This window comes from Bufo gargarizans, unplaced genomic scaffold (assembly GCF_014858855.1).
Source record: "Bufo gargarizans isolate SCDJY-AF-19 unplaced genomic scaffold, ASM1485885v1 original_scaffold_1762_pilon, whole genome shotgun sequence".
Classification (NCBI taxonomy): domain Eukaryota; kingdom Metazoa; phylum Chordata; class Amphibia; order Anura; family Bufonidae; genus Bufo; species Bufo gargarizans.
The window spans coordinates 16,268-37,913 of record NW_025334501.1 but is presented as its reverse complement, the minus strand read 5'-3'; positions in this window follow the sequence as shown (position 1 = coordinate 37,913).

Here is a 21,646-nt window from a genome sequence, read left to right as displayed (position 1 = left end):
AATCGCGCAAGTCTGACAAAATAAAGCTCTCAATGCAGAGCTACATTAATCAACTCTACATTGAGAAAAATAGATATTCTGGGTAAACAACGTGATAAAGCAGGAAGCACTTAGTCAGTTCTGGGAGCTTTCTCTTGGCTCAAGTTTGGAGATAAAAGTTTAACTTCTCTTTATCATAAAATAAAATGACTGCAAAATACCAAGTGGAACAAGAGTATTTGTATTCTGTGACAATGGCTCCTAGGTAACCCAAGCGCCAACTACCTTGAAGCTATCAAATGCAAGCAATTTACAGGAATAATTGCCTCCTATTGTTCCATACCATGAAAAGGATGAGAACATGAGAAAGAATATTAATACTTACGTTCAAAACATTTTTTTTTACATGCGAAAATATAATATCTCATCTTGTTCATCTATCATGGGTTATTCCAAAGTTCAATTCTAGAAAAGGACAGTTTTTATGTTTGCACCTTAGATTAAGGCCTAACTAAATGATATTTACAGTGCCACAAGTGAAATCTTAAGAAAGCTATCAAGACTTACCTTGTTAGGAGAGAGGCAGGAGAGACAATAATGCATGTGTCTCCTGCCTTTTTTATAGACCACAATCAGCAGAGATCGGCATGGAGGTAACAATGCAGGAAAGACAAAGTTATATGTGTCTCCTGCCTTTTATACAGATCAAAATCAGCAGATATCAGTATTGAGGTAACAATGCAGGAAAGACAAAGTTGTGTGTGTCTTCTGCCTTTTTTATAGACCACAATCAGCAGAGATCGGCATGGAGGCAACAATGCAGGAACGACAAGGTTGTGTGTGTCTTTTGCCTTTTTAATAAGCCCCAATCAGCAGAGATGAGTACGGAGATAGCAATGTAGGAAAGACAAGGTTGTGTGTGTCTTCTTTTTTTTTTTTACAAACCACAATCATCAGAAATCAGTATGGAAGTAACAATGCAGGAAAGACAAGGTTGTGTGTGTCTTCTTCTTTTTTACAAACCACAATCATCAGAAATCAGTATGGAAGTAACAATGCATGAAGGACAAGGTTGCTTGTGTCTTCTGCCTATTTTATAAGCCACAGTCAGCAGAGATCATTATGGAGGTAACAATGCAGGAAAGACAAGGTTGTGTGTGTCTTCTGCCCTTTTTATAGTCCACAACCAACAAAGATCAATATGGAGGTAACAATGTAGGAAATGCAACATTGTGTATGTCTCCTGCCTTTTTACAGGCCACAATCAGCAGGGATCAGTATGGAGGTAACAATGCAGGAAGGACAAGGTTGCTTGTGTCTTCTGCCTATTTTATAAGCCACAGTCAGCAGAGATCATTATAGAGTTAACAATGCAGGAAGGACAAGGTTGCTTGTGTCTCCTGCCTTTATTACACACCACAATCAACAGAGATCAGTATCAGGGTAGCAATGCAGGAAATAGATAGCTCACTTCTTCCATGCACCTACTATGTCAGATACTTTTTGTAGGATATAGTCTTCATTCTGAGCAATCTGTTTTGTGGTGTTGTAGTCAACCTGCTATACTAACGAAATAAAGACGACTGGTATAAATCCAGAGGCCAGAATTAAGAACTAGAAGGTAACATGGTCTATGTGGAAATAGCACCAGGCTACTAGTCACAATAGGTCATGTAGATACGGGTCAGGCTAGACACATTCATTAATGTAAAAGATGTGGCAACTTAAAAACTTACCTGCAATTGACAAGATCAGCTGACGACCATGGCTGATGACAAGAGAGATGAGTGTTTTCCCTGCTGATGATGTCATCAGGAAGCATCTTCCACCTTTAGAAGAGACCGGCATCCATGAACAGCTCTGGAGCCCAGATGGCTCAACAACAGGTTGCCTTCATCTCTGGGTCTCCAGTGTATGTCTAGTCTCTGCATTGTTGGGTAGACCTACATGGATCATTATCGGCCAAACTAGTGGTCGTAGGACTTGCCCAGTGTAAACAGTCGATTAAACAAGAAAATGCACAATTATTGATCGATGGATCTTTTATGCAGCTACAAAAATGACCTTTTTTTGGCAGCACATCTCCCGGTGTAAGCGGAGGATAAGAGTGGAAAGGGGTGCAGCCAGTGGCGTACATAGAGAAGTAAGGGCCCCATAGAAAGGATCCAACCAGGCCCCTCACACAGGACCGAAGGGTTTCTGCCTAAACCCTTTTCAATGACCCTCGGGCCATTTTTCCACTGCTTCATTTGCTAAAAGTTGTTTCTTTAGAGGGTAGAGTCCTGACCAAGTGTTCACCTCCAGTAGAAGTTGAGATAATCCCCACTAAGACTGGGCCCCCTCTTGGCCTGGGCCCCTCAGCAGTCGCATGGTCTGCCGCTATGGTAGTTACGGCCCTGGGTGGAGCGATCACATCCACCATCGCTCCTTCATCCGAATAACTAGCACATGGTCAGTGGGGACATGTTTTGGAGCTTTAATTTATACCTCTGAAGTTTCATGCTGCGTCCAACTCGTACCTTATAAATCAAACCTTGGATTTTCGAGCGGGTTGTTAATATTTAGTAAAAGTGCAGTAATATAAATCTAATCTGGTGAGCTGTTAATTGAAGCGTTCCTGAACGCCGTCAGAAAACTACTACTAATCAGAAGAATGATGGCGGGCAGTAAATTACCCAGGACGTATTAAAAAGTGTTACTTTCTAATTTATAAAATGTTCGAAAACCGGCAAGACACACAAGGCGTATGCATTACAAGAAATATTGTTCTTTTTGGGCAGGCATTTTTATTGCTTAATTAATATGAAAATTATTCTCCGTCTTTTCTCAGCAATGTGTCCCCATAAAAATGAAAAACGACAGTGGGGATTATTAGGCTGTACAAGTGTAATCATCACAGAAACGAAAGCTTTTACATGTTAAGAAGGAGAGCGGGGAATCTGTCTAATAAGCCGGTCTGGGAACGCAGGGGTCGAGTTGTTGTTTTTTTTTTATTTATTATTTTATGTCATTATGGTTTGTCCATTGAATGGGACATAAATCATGAACCCTTCAGGGAGTCTGGATGGTCAAGGGCCCCTCTTCCATGCACCATGTTTGTACATTTCATTTGAATAGTGGCCACTTGCACCTTAAAGGAATGATGTCATTAAACAATGCCCTATTGTTTCAATAATGTTTTTGAGTTTAACATATTTTTTAAGAATTTTTGGTGTTCATTTCTAAGTTTAATGTTAATATCTAAAAAAAATTTTTTACACTGAGCCTGATACTTTCTGTTCTGTAGAGATTACTCCTCAGCAGTCATCTCATTACCATCACAGGCAGGGTTACATGACAGGTAACACCATTCACAATACGTGATGTCACTTGGAAGAGGGTCAATCTTACACTCAGGCCCCAATCTATGTGCTAGAATAGATCTGTTAACAAGATGAGGCTCTTTCTCTGTTTGACTTTGTCGGTCTATGTATTACATGAAGAACACTCATCTGAATGGCCACATGTAATACTACATTTCTCCTGTAGTGGCCACTGCAAGAAAAATTAGCAGTTAACAATTTCCTCCAGCTGTTTGCCAGGGGTTTTGGGGGTTGGCCACAGGGATCAGCTGCCCATCATGGAAGCTTACATACTTGGTAGTCAACTTTTTTAATGGTAGCCTGAAAGATTACATGGCTTTTTGATCTTTCAATGTCTGTGGAGGATCCAGTAAGTGTGTATTTACATGATATTGTGCTACAGAGATTTGAATCAGGTCAGGTATTACACTGGTCTGTCTTTTTGCGGTTGGTGTGGAGGGTCTCTCTTTTTGAGGTTGATGTGAGCGTCTTTTTTGATGTTGATGAGGAGGGTCTTTCTTCTTGGGGTTGGTATGGAAGCTCTATCTTCTTGGGGTTGGTGTGGAGGGTCTATCTTCTTGGGCTTGGTGTGAAGGGTCTCTCTTCTTGGGGTTGGTGTGGAGGGTTTCTCTTCTTGGGATTGGTGCGGAGGATCTGTCTTGTTGGGGTTGGTGTGGAGGGTCTGTTTTCTTCGCATTGGTGTGGAGGGTCTGTCTTTTTGGGGGTTGATGTGGAGGGTCTCTCTTCTTGGGATTGGTGCAGAGGGTCTGTCTTCTTGGGATTGGTGTGGAGGGTCTGTCTTCTTGGGATTGGTGTGGAGGGTCTGTCTTCTTGGGATTAGTGTGGAGGGTCTGTCTTCTTGGGGTTGGGGTGGAGGGTCTATCTTCTTGGGTTGGTGTGGATGATCTCTCTTCTGGGGACAAGTTCTCTTTGATGTATGTAGGTACTAGATAGGCTAGCAGGTACACATTCAACACTGAACCCAACCCAATGGCATCACAACTGCCGAGGTATGTTTTTCATGGAGCCTTTACCTTAAAGCATGTGCAATGGGCCACCCCCCTGGGGCCCTAAAGATGACCCGAGTACCCAGGTGTATGAATGGCCGAGTGGTATAGAGTGGCACAAAATGTCCCTTAATGTTTTGTGTCACGGTGCTTCTACCTTTTTTAATACCTACCTGGATACGACTGGACCCCAGGCATTGGCTCCAAAGCAGCAAATAGGGGGGGATAGTTGAGGAGTTTGAAGAAATAATTGAGTCCAGACCTTGTGATGAAGTTAAATAGCAGCTTTATAAATCAGTATAAACCAATATAGAAACTAAAGTTCTTTATTGTCCATAACGACATCACAATAAAAGGCAGGGGTGGAACAGCTTTCATACAGCCAAACGAGAGGCGACGGCCGTTTCGCCCTCTCGCGCTTCTTTAGTCATCACACTGCTGCGTGCTTCATTTTAGACATCGTACGGTGGGGTTGTCATAGCAACTAATGATGCAACCCCGTCCCGATGTACTTTCAGCTATACATACAATCAGACACAAACCCCGCGTACACGGATAGATATAAAAATATAACATCTATAAGAATACTCTTAAGTCATTTTTATCATTTAAGCCTAATGGGCCCATCGCTTTTGAACGAATAATCCATCTTGCTTCATTTTACAACAATAAATTACGTCTATCGCCCCCTTGTGGGGTGGGGGGGTGGGGAACAAATTCAATACCTGCAAAACTCAGAAATCTTGGATCTCCTTCATGTACCTCCCTCATTTGTTCTATCAATCTAGCGCATCCTTTTCCTGATCTTATAGAGTTTACATGTTCCCTGAACCTCTCGTACACGCACCAAATATATACTCCTACATGTTATCCAGCTTGTTACTCTGTGACAAATCCCCCCAAAACTCAGGACCTTATCCTGGGAGTTATATTTACAAAAAGTGCAATTCCCACATCTAAGATTACCCTTAGGTCTTTTACCCTGCAGCCAATTGCTGGTCCTTTCTTCTACATACCGGCTCCTCACCAATCTATATTTTATGGGGTGGCTTCTTCTGAAGGTCACTAATGGTTTATTCTTCATATATTCCGCTAAACTACTCTAATTTTTTTGAATGTCCCAATTATTATAAATTGCCCTTCATATCGTTTCTGCCATAGGGCTACACTTAAAGGAGAATGTTCATCTCTTCTGATCATCCGTTCTGATCTTTTTTCTTTTATTTCCTACCAGGAGATCTAATTGGGAAAACTCCCCGCTTTTTTCACGGCTAAATCAACGGTCCCATTACGATATCTTCTCTCCAAGAGGCGCTCTTTTAATTCCAGGGCTTATGCTTTGTAGCCTTCCTCAGTACTATTGATCCTCTTTAGTCTAATAAACTGTCCATAAGGGACCGATCTCTTCACACTGTCTGGATGGAAGCTGTAGTGGTGTAGCAAGGAGTTGGTGGCCATGGGCTTGCGATAGCCCTCCGTGACCAACTCATTGTCCCTAACCACAACAGCCACATCCAAGAACTCTAGGGTCAAGCCCCCAAGATTACAAGTGAACTTCATATTCATATCATTTGTTTCATTCAAATATGTCACAAATTCTGAACATTGGGATTTGGTTCCTGACCAGACCATGAATACATCGTCCACATATTGCAGAAACAATTGAATGTAACACAAATACGGGTTATTGATGGAGAATTTAAATCTTTCCTCAAATCTAGCTAGATAGATGTTCGCAAATGTACAGGACACCGGGGTCCCCATGGCAGTCCCATGTTTCTGCCTATACCACCGATCCCCAAATCTAAACTTATTATTCGTCAAAATAAAACCCAAAGCTTCTCGAATGAACTCGAAAAAAAGACCACTCTTGCTCGTATTGCCTAGGACGTCAATAACAGCTGTTATGCCCGCCCCATGTGGTATCCGGGTATACAGATTCTCTACATCCAAAGACACCAGACTAAACCCCTCCTGCCAGTGAAAGGACTTCAATGTCAGGAGGAAGTCATTTGTGTTACGTAAATAGGCTGGAGCACTCTTTAAAATACCAAGATGGTTTAGTAGGGGATGGGGGTATAAGTTTCTCTACCATCTGACTGGAGAGGAAATCCTCCCTCATATATTTATGCAAAAGATTTCTAAGTTGGGTCTGTACATCCATTATGGGATCCACAGATAGTGTCTCATACGTACTATTAATTGCCTCAAGGACTCTTTAACATAGTATTCTCTAGTCATCAGCACCACATTGCCCCCTGGTCTGCTGCTTTTACCACCACGTCCTTTTGAGAGCGGATCCACTGCAAAGCTTCTTTTTCTTTTTTGCTTGTATTATCACAAACTGTTGGATATATTAATGCTCTAATATCTTTCAGTACCTAGTGGTAAAAAAATATCAATACTTCCCCCATCAGACAAGGGGAGCAAAAAGTGGATTTCACCCCTCCATCAAACCTCACATCTTCATTATCATCCTTGTCATCAAAATCCACATTTGTCAAAAATTCCAAACAGGAAATTTCCGTTTCATCAAATCTGGTTGAGATATTGAGACTTAAAGGACCCACACTTACCGGTACCTCCCCCGGTTTTCTCTCTGCTCCCACTCGGGGTACACCACTAAATATCTTATGTAAATACATCTTACGTATGGACTTAAATAGATCAATTTCAAAACCCACCGGGTCTAATTGTTCTACCAGACTGTTTCCCAGACCCTTATTCAGGACAGAGACACAGTCCGGTGACAACTCCTAACCAGTGAGATTCACAACAGTGTTCTCCTTTAGTTTTGGGTTCCCAAGTGGGATCGTTGTCTCCATGAGACTTGTTTCTTCTTGTCAGTAGATTATCTGACCATCCTTGTTCTACCTTCGGCCCCTTCTAGTCCCTCTTCCAAAGGGCCCTTATTCTGTGATACATTAGTTTGGTCACTATGATTGTTTGGATCATCCGATACGCTCGAATCTGAATCTGTGGTCCAATATTCACTTTTTGTACGGCGCTGATACCGCTTCTTATGTTTCTGTTTCTTTTTGCTCCAATCAAACATTCTCCCCATGTCATAATCCTGTTTATCTCTTAGGAATTTGTCTCTTTTTCTTTCTTTTCTTTCTGCTTGGACAATTACCAATTTTTTATTTCATTTTTTTTCTCAAAAGCTTGCAATTGGTTCTCAGTCAATCTGCCCTGTAGTTCCTCTCTTGCTTTTGTCAATTCCTCTGTAATTATGGTGTATTCAAGTTCATTCCTTTTCAGCACTGTTTCCAAGATCCGTAAGGAAAACTCAGCATGTAGTTGTTGCCATTCTGCCATGAATCATTCTCATATTGCATTATGTCCTTATGTATTCGGAGTCCTCTAGGGACTCTCCCACTTTCTTCAAGGACTTTAAGGAATTCACTGTCCAAAACAACCGGACCTCTTTATCAGCTAATTGTGTAATTCTTATTTCAAGAGCTTTAGTGCTCAAAGTCTGTAATGCACTGTATAAAGAAAGCGTCCGCCCCCCCTCTGCCTTCATTCAGACACGGTACGGTTTCTTCTGACGCCATTTCTATCAATTTCAAATACGTAACAGGATTTTCAGAAACAGCCGTGCTCTGCCTTTCAAACAGTGAGTAAATCTGTATTACAATCACATAAAGGGTAGAAGCGGGCGGCACAGCCTCCATCCCATAAATGATAACATATAGGCGTTCCCGTAGCTCCGCATCCATCATTAGGTGGTGCTCAAGCCGTAACACACTGCATAGTCCATAAATCAATAGAATAGAGTAGGCGGCACTCACCAATGTAGAAATGAAATTTTGGAATTGGAATTTTTGACAAATGTGGATTTTGATGACAAGGATGATAATGAAGATGTGAGAGAGAGAGGTTTGATGGAGGGGTGAAATCCACTTTTTGCTCCCCTTGTCTGATGGGGGAAGTATTGATATTTTTACCACCAGGCACTGAAAGATATTAGAGTATTAATATATCCAACAGTTTGTGATAATATAGGCAAAAAAGAAAAAGAAGCTTTGCAGTAGATTCGCTCTCCAAAGGACGTGGTGGTAAAAGCAGCAGACAAGGGGGCAATGTGGCGCTGATGACTGGAGAATACTATGTATCCCATAATGGATATACAGAACCAACTTAGAAATCTTTTGCATAAATATATGAGGGAGGATTTCCTCTCCAGTCAGATGGTAGAGAAACTTATACCTCATCCCCTACTAAACCATCTTGGTATTTTTTACCTAAGATTCACAAGTCACGGAGCCAACCCCATGGCCGCCCCATTGATTGGCTCGGTGACTGAACCACTCTCTAGGCAATATGAGCAAGAGTGGTCTTTTTCGCGAATTCATTTAAGAAGCTTTGGGTTTTATTTTGACAAATAATAAGTTTAGATTTGGGGATCGGTGGTATAGGCAGAAACATGGGCCTGCCATGGGGACCCCGGGGTCCTGTACATTTGCGAACATCTATCTAGCTAGATTTGAGGACAAATTTATATTCTCCATCAACAACCCCTATTCGTGTTACTATGTGGACGATGTATTCATGGTTTGGTCAGGAACCGAATCCCAATGTTCAGAATTTGTGACATATTTGAATGAAACAAATGATATGAATATGAAGTTCACTTGTAATCTTGGGGGCTTGACCCTAGAGTTCTTGGATGTGGCTGTTGTGGTTAGGGACAATGAGTTGGTCACGGAGGGCTATCGCAAGCCCATGGCCACCAACTCCTTGCTACACCACGACAGCTTCCATCCAGACAGTGTGAAGAGATCGGTCCCTTATGGACAGTTTATTAGACTAAAGAGGATCAATAGTACTGAGGAAGGCTACAAAGCATAAGCCCTGGAATTAAAAGAGCGCCTCTTGGAGAGAAGATATCGTAATGGGACCGTTGATTTAGCCGTAAAAAAGCGGGGAGTTTTCCCAATTAGATCTCCTGGTAGGAAATAAAAGAAAAAAGATCAGAACGAATGATCAGACGAGATGAACATTCTCCTTTAAGTGTAGCCCTATGGCAGAAACGATACGAAGGGCAATTTATAATAATTGGGACATTCTACAAAATGAGAGTAGTTTAGCGGAATATATGAAGAATAAACCATTAGTGACCTTCAGAAGAAGCCACCCCATAAAAGATAGCTTGGTGAGGAGCCGGTATGTAGAAGAAAGGACCAGCAATTGGCTGCAGGGTAAAAGACCTAAGGGTAATCTTAGATGTGGGAATTGCACTTTTTGTAAATATTACTCCCAGGATAAGGTCCTGAGTTTTGAGGGGGATTTGTCACAGAGTAACAAGCTGGATAACGTGTAGGAGTATATATTTGGTGTATTTGGTGACGTGCCATTGTGGTCGTTTCTATGTAGGAAAGACAATCAGGTGCGTGTACGAGAGGTTCAGGGAACATGTAAACTCTATAAGATCAGGAAAAAGATGCCCTAGATTGATAGAACATATGAGGGAGGTACATGGAGGAGATCCAAGATGTCTGAGTTTTGCAGGTATTGAATTTGTTCCCCAGCACCCAAAAGGGGGCGATAGACATCGTTTATTGTTGTAAAAGGAAGCGAGATGGATTATTCGTTCAAAAGCGATGGGCCCATTAGGCTTAAATGATAAAAAATGACTTGTGTATTCTCATAGATGTTATATTTTTATATCTATCCATGTACATGAGGGTTTGTGTCTGATTGTATGTATAGTTGAAAGTACATCGGGACGGGGTTGCGTCATTAGTTGCTATGACAACCCCGCCGTACGATGTATAAAATGAAGCACGCAGCAGCGGGATGACGTTGGTGGCCTGAAGAAGCGCGAGAGGGCGAACGGCCGTCGCCACTTGTTTGGCTGTATGAAAGCTGTTCCGCCCCTGCCTTTTATTGTGATGTCGTTATGGACAATAAAGAAGTTTAGTTTCTACATTGGTGAGGGCCGCCTACTATATGCTATTATTTATGGACTATGCAGTGTGTTATGGCTTGAGCACCACCTTATGATGGACGCAGAGTTACGGGAACGCCTATATGTTATCATTTGTGGGATGGAGGTTGTGCTTCTACCATTTATGTGATTGAATAGCAGCTTTACTTTGGTAAACTTTTATCAGAAACAATCTTCAAACTTTATCTTGGTCCCAGCAACTCTGGCAGGCAAACTCAACCCTGCTACATCTGTTGCTCTCTGGCTCTGCTGTCCTGACAGGGTTGCTGTATAACTTAGCTTCTTCTTTATGCTGCAACTTCTCTCTTTGTAGTCTGACTCTAGATTATACCAGGAAACTTTCTTCCTGGCTTCTGAGGCTCTAAGCTGTGGCCTCCATATCCAGCAGAGCTGAAGGTGCTCTAGCTGGCTGGCTTGGCTTGGCTTGGGCATGGGAACGTCCAACAGTGAGGTGCCCAGCACTTGCTTCCTTCCCCTAGCTGGGGGTAAGCTAGACTGCCTCAACCTCTGGTCCCCACCCTTCCCCCAGGAAGTGGGACTCGCCCACTCCTCCACAGAGGGAGGAGTTATAATGGAATGGAAAGCTCCATTCTATGTACCTGTAGCTCTGCCATGTTTGCTGCCACCTGCTGGTGAGCCAGGCACATTACACGTGAACATAACAGTTGCAAAATAGGAAATGCACAGTGTATGGACCTGAAATAAATACACATGATGACATGAGGTTAACCAGTAAAGACAGTAGCGAGGTGCGAGGTGCCACTCTGGGGCGTTACACATGTTGAATTCAAAGTCGCTTTTCCTCATTTTACATATGACCGTTTAATTAAAGACATTTTGCAGCCCTGAGCTGCAGATTCTGTGCTGTTGTTTAATCGTCCCTATAAAAAACCCTCCTTTATGTAGGCAGCTAATTTGCTATTTACTTAGTGAGACTGACTGCCGAAACAGATGGCATCAGAATGCGTTTTGGCTGCAAATACTTGCCCATCTTTTATTGTTCTTCATGAACTTCTGTCACCGGGCATGAGAATCAGTAGATAAACACAGGCGGCATCACATAGTAAATCCCCTGTGCCCAGTGGCTGCCATGCATTCAAAACTTGACAAATAAGTTATTAAAATTTCACAAAGAGCAAATATTAAGCAGTTAGTGGCGAGGGTGAACGTAGAAGCATAAAATAAATATTAGCGCCATTACCGATCTTAATCAGTAAATACAAAGGGCCTTCATGTTTAATGACTTACAAATGGGAAAGTATAATGGTGTTTAGCAATTCTAAGATGACCCGCAGTGCTTAGTGACTTATCTATCAAATAACATTAGCTTGATTAGCGAAATACTCCGTGAAGAACTTGATTGCAAGAGACTGGAACTGCTTAGAACAGCTTCATCTGTGGAGTAGAGATATGTCAGGATCACAGGCGGTTGTAGGAGATCTGTCAGGCGGTCCCTCCATGCACTTTGTTGGCTTGTAGATGGGGTTCAATAAGCAAAAAGGGATTTTAAGAGGCTCCATTGACAAGTAACCTCTCCTGAAGACGTCTGTGAAGGTTCTCATTTATCCAGGTCATGGTACGTCTGTAAAGAATAAATCAAGGCAACTGGACACAGAGCAGGAGCATCCTACATGTTGGTTTAGTTCCAATTGCATGTGAGCTCAATGCCAGGAAGCTGCTTCACAAATCTCTTCAGGAGAGTATATCTGTAAAGAATAAATCAAGGCAACTGGACTTACTGTAGATTTCTTGAAAATGTTTCACCCGTTCTTCCAACAAGCTTTCTCAATTGTACAAAAATTCTGGGGAAAAATATGTAACTGAATCCACATCTGGTAATTATACCCAGCATGAGGTCAAAGGTGTTGAGTCCATTATCCTAATTGGAGTCAGTAGGTGATAATGACCTCCCAGAAAAAGGTGTCAAGACAGCATTGTATGTGGCAGACAATAGATGTCCACTTCTACCCATATCAAAATCCATTCTGCCCCCTTCTTACTTGCCTTAGTGTTACCCATTTCTGAGCAGTAAACTGGAAAATGTGGCCAGAGCTTTGTCTGCCATGTATCTGGGAGGCAGAAACCTCCCTCGTTTGCTTTATTAGCAGTAGAACAACAACCATGCTAAACCCCATCTACTTTAATGGAGTTTACACAGATTCCAGCTATGTCTCAGATAAATATGGGGGAACCAAACTGTAACAAGGCCGCTGACCTGGCCTTCACCTATAGCAGTCGCCTTTCTCAAGTCCTAACTGTGGCTCTTGGTACTCAGATAGTTATAAGATGAAGAGAAGACCGCGGCACTCAATGTCTTCACAATAGTTGCAGAGTTTTATTCACCAACCGTGCGACGTTTCGACTCCTAAGGCCTCTTTCACACGGGCGAGTATTCCACGCGGATGCGATGCGTGAGTTGAACGCATTGCACCCGCACTGAATCCGGACTCAATTATTTCTATGGGGCTGTGCACATGAGCGGTGATTTTTACGCATCGCTTGTGCGTTGCGTGAAAATCGCAGCAAGCTCTATTTTGTGCATTTTTTCACCCCATAGAAGTGAATGGAGCTGCGTGAAAATCGCAAGCATCCGCAAGCAAGTGCGGATGCAGTGCGATTTTCACGCACGGTTGCTAGGAGACGATCGGGATGGTGACCCGATCATTATTATTTTCCCTTATAACATGGTTATAAGGGAAAATAATAGCATTCTTAATACAGAATGCTTAGTACAATAGGGATGGAGGGGTTAAAAAAATGAATAAATACATTTAACTCATCTTAATCCACTTGTTCGCGCAGCCCGGCTTCTTTTCTGTCTTCTTCTTTGATGATCTGTGAGGAAAAGGACCTGCGGTTAAGTCACTGCACTCATCACATGGTCTGTCACATGATCCATCACCATGGTGATGGATCATGTGATGGACCATGTAATGAGCACAGTGATGTCACCACAGGTCCTTTTTCTCAAGAAGAAGAAAGAAGAGAAGCCGGGCTGCGCGAACAAGTGGATTAAGGTGAGTTAAATTTTTATTTTATTTTTTTAACCCCTCCATCACTATTTTAGTAAGCGCTCTGTATTAATAATGCTATTATTTTCCCTTTTAACCATGTTATAAGGGAAAATAATAAAATCTACACAACACCTAACCCAAACCTGAACTTCTGTGAAGAAGTCCGGGTTCAGGTCTGGGTACCAAACATGCCGATTTTTCTCACGCGCGTGCAAAGTGCATTAAAATCGTGCATTTTCCCTCGACGCACCCGCATCTTATCCAGCCCAAATCCGTGACGCCCGTGTGAAAGAGGCCTAAGAGTCTTTCTCAAGCCATGGAACCCGACGGGCTAGGGCTCAACACTACTGGCACCACCACCGCTTGGACCTACCAAAAGTGGATCAGTAAGTAGTGCTTTCTCTCCCTTGGACTGTCTTGGTACTCAAATACACCCAGGACTTAGGCTGGTTTCACACAGGCGTTGCGGGAAAATGTGCGGGTGAGTTGCGGGAACACACGCAATTTTTCAGCGCGGGTGCAAACCATTGTAATGCATTTTGCACTCGCGTCAGAAAAATCGTGCATGTTTGGTACCCAAACCCGAACTTCTTCACAGAAGTTCAGGCTTGGGATCGGTGTTCTGTAGATTGTATTATTTTCCCTTATAACCTGGTTATAAGGGAAAATAATAGCATTCTGAATACAGACTGCATAGTACAATAGGGCTGGAGGGGTTACAAAAATAATAATAATACTTTAATACCTTAATCCACTTGATCGCGCAGCCGGCATCTCCTTCTGTCTTCATCTTTGCTGTGTGCAGGAAAAGGACCTGTGGTGACGTCACTGTGCTCATCACATGATCCATCACATGATCTTTTACCATGGTGATGGATCATGTGATGACCGGAGTGATGTCACCACAGGTCCTTTTCCTGCACACAGCTAAGATGAAGATAGAAGGAGATGCCAGCTGCGCGATCAAGTGGATTAAGGTGAGTTAAAGTATTTTTTTTTTTTTTAACCCCTCCAGCCCTATTTTACTATGCATTCTGTATTCAGAATGCTATTATTTTCCCTTCTAACCATGTTATAAGGGAAAATAATAATGATCGGGTCTCCATCCGGATCGTCACCTAGCAACCGTGCGTGAAAATCGCACCGCATCTGCACAGAATATAGAGCATTCTGCGATTTTCACGCAACGCACAAGTGATGCGTGAAAATCACTGCTCATCTGCACAGCCCCATAGAAATGAATGGGTCGGGATTCAGCGTGGGTGCAATGCGTTCACCTCACGCATCGCATCCGCATGGAATACTCGCCCGTGTGAAAGGGGCCTTACCACTGCACAACAACCTGGCCAGTCTCAAAAACCACATAGAAGAAGCGCTTATCAATACTGTAAGAAAGCACTTAAACAAGCTCACCGGTGGATGACAGGAACCGAATACTGAGGGCCATGGAAGGACGAGAGGATCCAGCAATGGGGTGGATGGCGGATGTTATAAATCTATAGGCAGATAGACAGCGGATGATTGGTGATGGACAGAAGTGGAGCAGTACCGAACTGACCAGCAATAATAACCAGAGCCACGTAAAAAAAACTAATTACAAAAAACATCAAACACTGAGACTCCATGGAACTACAGATTCTAGAATACACATTAAAGTAGAACAAGATCAGAATATCAGAATCTGGAAGGAAATGGACCTGAAAAATACTCTACCCGACATCCAGAATGACGTGAGGCCTGGAGATTAATAAACCCAACTAGTTATAGTAATGAGGCGATCCTGAAGTAACAGGCAGACACAGATGCAGGGAAGTTTGACATAGTTCTGCAAGACTCATTATCTGGAGATGCAAAGAAGACTGGATAATATAGAAGCGACTTGTATTTTTTGTGCATTCTTTGCTGCCCCTTTAATTCTTTTCCCACTCTGCATTATGCTGACTGGGTTAGAGGGTCAGGAGAATGGATCTGGCAGGCTGCCCGCGCGCCTCGTGTTTGGTCTGGAGGGGGCAGGCTCCTCTGTATACATGTTAATGCACACCCAGTCACTCTCCTGATTACTGATATTGATCTCCTATTTCCTTAATACAGTTTGCCTGTAATGAAGGTTGTAGGATAGCCAATTTGTTTCTCATCTGTTTAAAATGAGGAGGCATGCGGCATTAATCATGGTTTACATCCCAAGCAGAGCCCAGCTCCCTGGGAATGACTGATAACTTTGATGAGCGCAGTTCATTATTTTCTTATTTAAATCGCACAATAAATAAAGTAGAAAACGAGAACAGTTAAAGAGGAACCTCGGGACCAGAGGAAAACCAGAGACTTTATAATTGCCAGAGGGAAAGGGTTTGAGAGTATTATGTTTAGCATGCAGGTACCTGGTGTCTCTACGCTGAAGTCAAAGAAATGGAATATAGTTTGATATACAGTAAAAAGTAATATCCTATTGAAGGTCATAACATTGTTCTTCCTGCTGCCACTAGAGGGAGCTCACTGCATACAGATTGATTACTCAGGTAAATGGGAGCTATATAAATCACAATGCAGTGAGCTCCCCCTAGTGGTGGCAGCTTTTAAAAACAATTTTGTCATTTAAAGGGGCTCTTCAATATTATTATGAAATTAGACAGGGAGCAAGGGGCTTGTAAAACAGAAATCAATAATGCCTTCGCTTCTACCGCACTGCCAAAGGTGTTGGTCCAATTCCCACTGGGCATGCAGTGGTCACGTGCCAATCCGAATTCGTGAACATGATGTCTACACTATGGGCAGCGGCGTTCTGTATCACAAAGTATTTTAGGCTTAGCATTAAATTATATGCACATTTTCCTGTCCTCAGCCCCCTTCCTTTAACCCCTGCACTATTTTAACCCACTAGTAATATTAGGTACCGCCAAGGGCCATTAATATTCTAAACTTCGAGGAGCCTTTTTAAGTTTGGGATGTGATTGGAGCTATTTTCTATCCTCCTTTATTTTGTGCATGGTGGTGATTGGTGATAAATACTGCCGATATACAAGTATATGTTGAATGGAAGATCCCAGCAGACGTGACTTGATGCTCATAGAATTTTATTATCATATATCAATATGTCCCATCATCTAGGACGCGTTTCGGCTAGACTGCCTTTGAAAAAGCAGAACATGGGGGAACATAAGCAGAGATCTCGCACCCTCAGCCCCTGCAGTTAAGAATCTCTTAATAATTATTAGTAATTCAATTATTATTAATTTATTATTATTATTATTGTTATATAAAAAATAAAAAAAAATGAATAATAGTGCATGGAACTTTGAGCAGATCCCCGGAGATTTCACCCGTAATATTCACTCCTGTCTTTACAATGGGATATTCACGGATTCCTGGCGAATGCTCCTCGGGTCACTCTGAGAAGAGCATACGATTATTGTGAAGAGCTCACTGGAATACAGCCCAGCCTGCTATAACCACCTAGCTATAAATACTAGAATGTTTCATCAATGGCCGGCTCTATATAATGGCACTTTCACACCAGCGTTTTTCTTTTCCGGCGCTGAGTTCCGTCCTAGGGCCTCAATACCGGAAAAGAACTGATCCGTTTTATCCTAATGCATTCTGAATGGAGAGCGATCCGCTCAGGATGCATCAGGACGTCTTCAGTTCAGTCTTTTTGCGTTTTCAGGACGGAGATAATACCGCAGCATGCTACGATTTTATCCCCGTCCAAAATTCCTGAGCACTTGTTGGATGCGGGATTTTTTCCCATTGACATGCATTAATGCCTGATCCGGCCCTGAGTGTAATGGCCAGACGGATCCAGCATTGCGGTCTGAGCAAGTAAACCAAAGTGGCAACAGAGTTATACTACATGAATATAAAAGAGACGCGACAGAGGAATATAACAAGTGGTGACAATGTATCTTCATGAGACCGCTATATATTAACAGGGGTTCCAAGTATTGTGTGAGCTCCGCAACAGGAACCAAAAGAGGGACTGCGATTACAATTGCTAACTATACGCTATTATTACGTGATATATATTAGATTTTTTTTTTTATTGTACAATTGGTATTTTTATGTGAATTATTTTGAAAATAAAATGATATGCATGTGATATAGAGCCGGCCATTGATGAAACACTCTGAGAAGAGGGCGAAGGTTATTTAAAATCAAAAAGTATTTTTTCTTCATGTAGACAACGTGTAATAACTTGAAAGGTCTTTTAAATCAGATTTTCGTCCGCGATATTGGCTCCCATATAACGCCAGAGGCTGTGATTTACTGTCGAGAGGGGACGTGATTTGTGTGCTGTATAATGTGTTTTCGTGAGTGTGGAAGCAGAATGTAACGGCCGCCAGATAGCTGAGGTCAGATATCCTTGGGACTTGTTCACACCCGCGTTTCAGTCTTTATAATATTTTTGTTTATTTCATTCAGTTGCATGGTGCTCATACTGCGTATTCCGCAGCACAGTGCAGGGACTGTCGTCAGTCACATCGGTCCTTGTCCCCTCGGCTCACAATCTAAATCTCGCATTAACCTATCGGTATGTTTTTGGGAACACGTAAAAAACAAACAAAAAAACTGTGCAAGTGCAGAGGAAGCAAATGCCGTACAGACGTTGCACTTGGTTGGATTCGAACCCAGGACCCCAGCAAAGCAACCACGAGCCTTCACTTATCAATGGTGGATATACTTAGAATGAGGTATGGAAACGCGTAGTGTCGTTAAGGATGATGGTGTAACCCGGGGGCGTCACCCATCACCAGGAGTGTGATCCCTGTGCTGTCACTCAGGGCACACCTGACATCCCTGTTTGATGGATGTCATCGATGCTTGTGACCGCTACATATATAACGGTATTATTTAGACATCTTGCAGCACTTTTATCTATCTTGTTACTTTATGAGCTTTTATTGGCGCACTGTACGGTGCTATCATTTGGGCATTGTGTGGCATTACTACTTAAAGGGGAAGTGTCATCAAAAAATGATCTACTGTGTAAATCAAGTTTTTATGTTAAAAATATTTTACAGGATTTTGGTGATAATTCTTCTTCTCTCTAGCTATACTTAAAAAACTAGAATCTTGTGCCGTATCCCAGCCCTGGGGGTATCTGCAATTGTATATAGTTATTGTATTTTTCATGTTTTGTCCGTAACCACCAGTCAAGAAAATGGCTGGCAAATGTTTGGGGGGCTATCCACCCTGTTCCCCCCTCTTGGTAGGAGTGGTCTGGTCCTGCTTCCTGCCAGGAGGGGGAGTTCCTGAGTAACCTGAGAGAGGAGAAGAAGCGCACTGCAGAGCTCCTGACCAGACAAGCTTTCTCCATATCCACGTCCTCCACTAACTCCTTGAGAAGTCAGAGAGCGGAGAACCCAGGTGAGACCTGCATCAAAGACACTGCTGTGCTGAATTGCAGCCATATTCCCTACTGGTGCCAGAAAACTGCCCCCGGGATCTGCTGCCATCGAATGCACCTGAAGTTATAAGTGGCACCTAGTAAAAAGAGCAGGGCCGGCTCCAGGTTCATGTGGGCCCTTGGGCAATAAAACTCAGTGGGCCCCTTGTGGTATTTTGCACGGCGCTTACAGCAATGAAACTGCAGGTATTGTAGATGAAATACCGTACACAGAGCGGATATCTGCCAATCAGTCCTTATGTGCCTACTTTTGTTTTCTACCCAGTGTATCAGTCCCTCAGGTTTACTCACAGATATGTGCCCCCTCAGAGTAGATATGCCAAGATATATACCCCCTCATAGTAATAATGATCACTGTGCCCCCTTCACAGTAATAATGCCCACTGTGCCCCTTTCATAGCAGTAATGCCCTCTGGCTCTGTGCCCCCTCCATAGTAGAAATTCCCATTGTGCCCCCTTCACATTAGTAATGCCCTCTGTGCCCCCTCCACAGTAGAAATGCCCTCTGTGCCCCTCCATAGTAATAAAGCCCTCTGTGCCCCCTCCATAGTAGAAATGCTTTCTGTGCCCCCTCCATAGTAATAAAGTCCTCCGTGCCCCCTCCATAGTAATAAAGCCCTCCGTGCCCCCTCCATAGTAATAAAGCCCTCCGTGCCCCCTCCATAGTAATAAAGCCCTCCGTGCCCCCTCCATAGTAATAAAGCCCTCCGTGCCCCCTCCATAGTAATAAAGTCCTCTGTGCCCCCTCCATAGTAATAAAGTCCTCTGTGCCCCTCCATAGTAATAAAGCCCTCTGTGCCCCCTCCATGGTAATAAAAACCTATGTGCCCCCTCCATAGTAATAAAGTTCTCTGTGCCCCTCTATAGTAATAAAGACCTCTGTGCCCCCTCCATAGTAATAAAGTCCTCTGTGCCCCCTCCATAGTAATAAAGTCCTCCGTGCCCCGCCATAGTAATAAAGTCCTCTGTGCCCCCTCCATAGTAATAAAGTCCTCCGTGCCCCGCCATAGTAATAAAGTCCTCTGTGCCCCCTCCATAGTAATAAAGCCCTCTGTGCCCCCTCCATAGTAATAAAGTCCTCCGTGCCCCCTCCATAGTAATAAAGTCCTCCGTGCCCCGCCATAGTAATAAAGTCCTCTGTGCCCCCTCCATAGTAATAAAGCCCTCTGTGCCCCCTCCATAGTAATAAAGCCCTCTGTGCCCCTCCATAGTAATAAAGACCTCTGTGCCCCCTCCATAGTAATAAAGTCCTCCGTGCCCCCTCCATAGTAATAAAGCCCTCTGTGCCCCTCCATAGTAGTAATGCCCTCTGTGACCCCTCCATAGTAATAAAGTCCTCTGTGCCCCCTCCATAGTAATAAAGCCCTCTGTGCCCCCTCCATAGTAATAAAGTCCTCCGTGCCCCCTCCATAGTAATAAAGTCCTCCGTGCCCCGCCATAGTAATAAAGTCCTCTGTGCCCCCTCCATAGTAATAAAGCCCTCTGTGCCCCCTCCATAGTAATAAAGCCCTCTGTGCCCCTCCATAGTAATAAAGACCTCTGTGCCCCCTCCATAGTAATAAAGTCCTCTGTGCCCCCTCCATAGGAATAAAGTCCTCCGTGCCCCCTCCATAGTAATAAAGCCCTCCGTGCCCCCTCCATAGTAATAAAGCCCTCTGTGCCCCTCCATAGTAATAAAGCCCTCTGTGCCCCCTCCATAGTAATAAAGTCCTCTGTGCCCCTCCGTAGTAATAAAGTCCTCTGTGCCCCCTCCATAGTAATAAAGTCCTCTGTGCCCCCTCCATAGTAATAAAGACCTCTGTGCCCCCTCCATAGTAATAAAGCCCTCTGTGCCCCCTCCATAGTAATAAAGTCCTCTGTGCCCCTCCATTGTAATAAAGTCCTCTGTGCCCCCTCCATAGTAATAAAGTCCTCCGTGCCCCCTCCATAGTAATAAAGCCCTCCGTGCCCCCTCCATAGTAATAAAGTCTTCTGTGCCCCCTCCATAGTAATAAAGCCCTCTGTGCCCCCTCCATAGTAATAAAGTCCTCTGTGTCCCTACATAGTAATAAAGGCCTCTGTGCCCCTCCATAGTAATAAAGTCCTCTGTGCCCCTCCATAGTAATAAAGTCCTCTGTGCCCCTCCATAGTAATAAAGTCTTCTGTGCCCCCTCCATAGTAGTAATGCCCTCTGTGACCCCTCCATAGTAATAAAGTCCTCTGTGCCCCTCCATAGTAGTAAAGCCCTCTGTGACCCCTCCATAGTAATAAAGTCCTCTGTGCCCCCTCCATAGTAATAAAGTCCTCTGTGCCCCCTCCATAGTAATAAAGTCCTCTGTGCCCCTCCATAGTAATAAAGCCCTCTGTGCCCCCTCCATAGTAATAAAGTCCTCTGTGCCCCTCCATTGTAATAAAGTCCTCTGTGCCCCCTCCATAGTAATAAAGTCCTCTGTGCCCCTCCATTGTAATAAAGTCCTCTGTGCCCCCTCCATAGTAATAAAGCCCTCTGTGCCCCCTCCATAGTAATAAAGTCCTCTGTGCCCCCTCCATAGTATTAAAGTCCTCCGTGCCCCCTCCATAGTAATAAAGCCCTCCGTGCCCCCTCCATAGTAATAAAGTCCTCTGTGCCCCCTCCATAGTAATAAAGCACTCTGTGCCCCCTCCATAGTAATAAAGTCCTCTGTGTCCCTACATAGTAATAAAGGCCTCTGTGCCCCTCCATAGTAAAAGTCCTCTGTGCCCCTCCATAGTAATAAAGTCCTCTGTGCCCCTCCATAGTAATAAAGTCCTCTGTGCCCCCTCCATAGTAATAAAGTCCTCTGTGCCCCTCCATAGTAATAAAGTCCTCTGTGCCCCCTCCATAGTAATAAAGCCCTCTGTGCCCCCTCCATAGTAATAAAGTCCTCTGTGTCCCTACATAGTAATAAAGGCCTCTGTGCCCCTCCATAGTAATAAAGTCCTCTGTGCCCCCT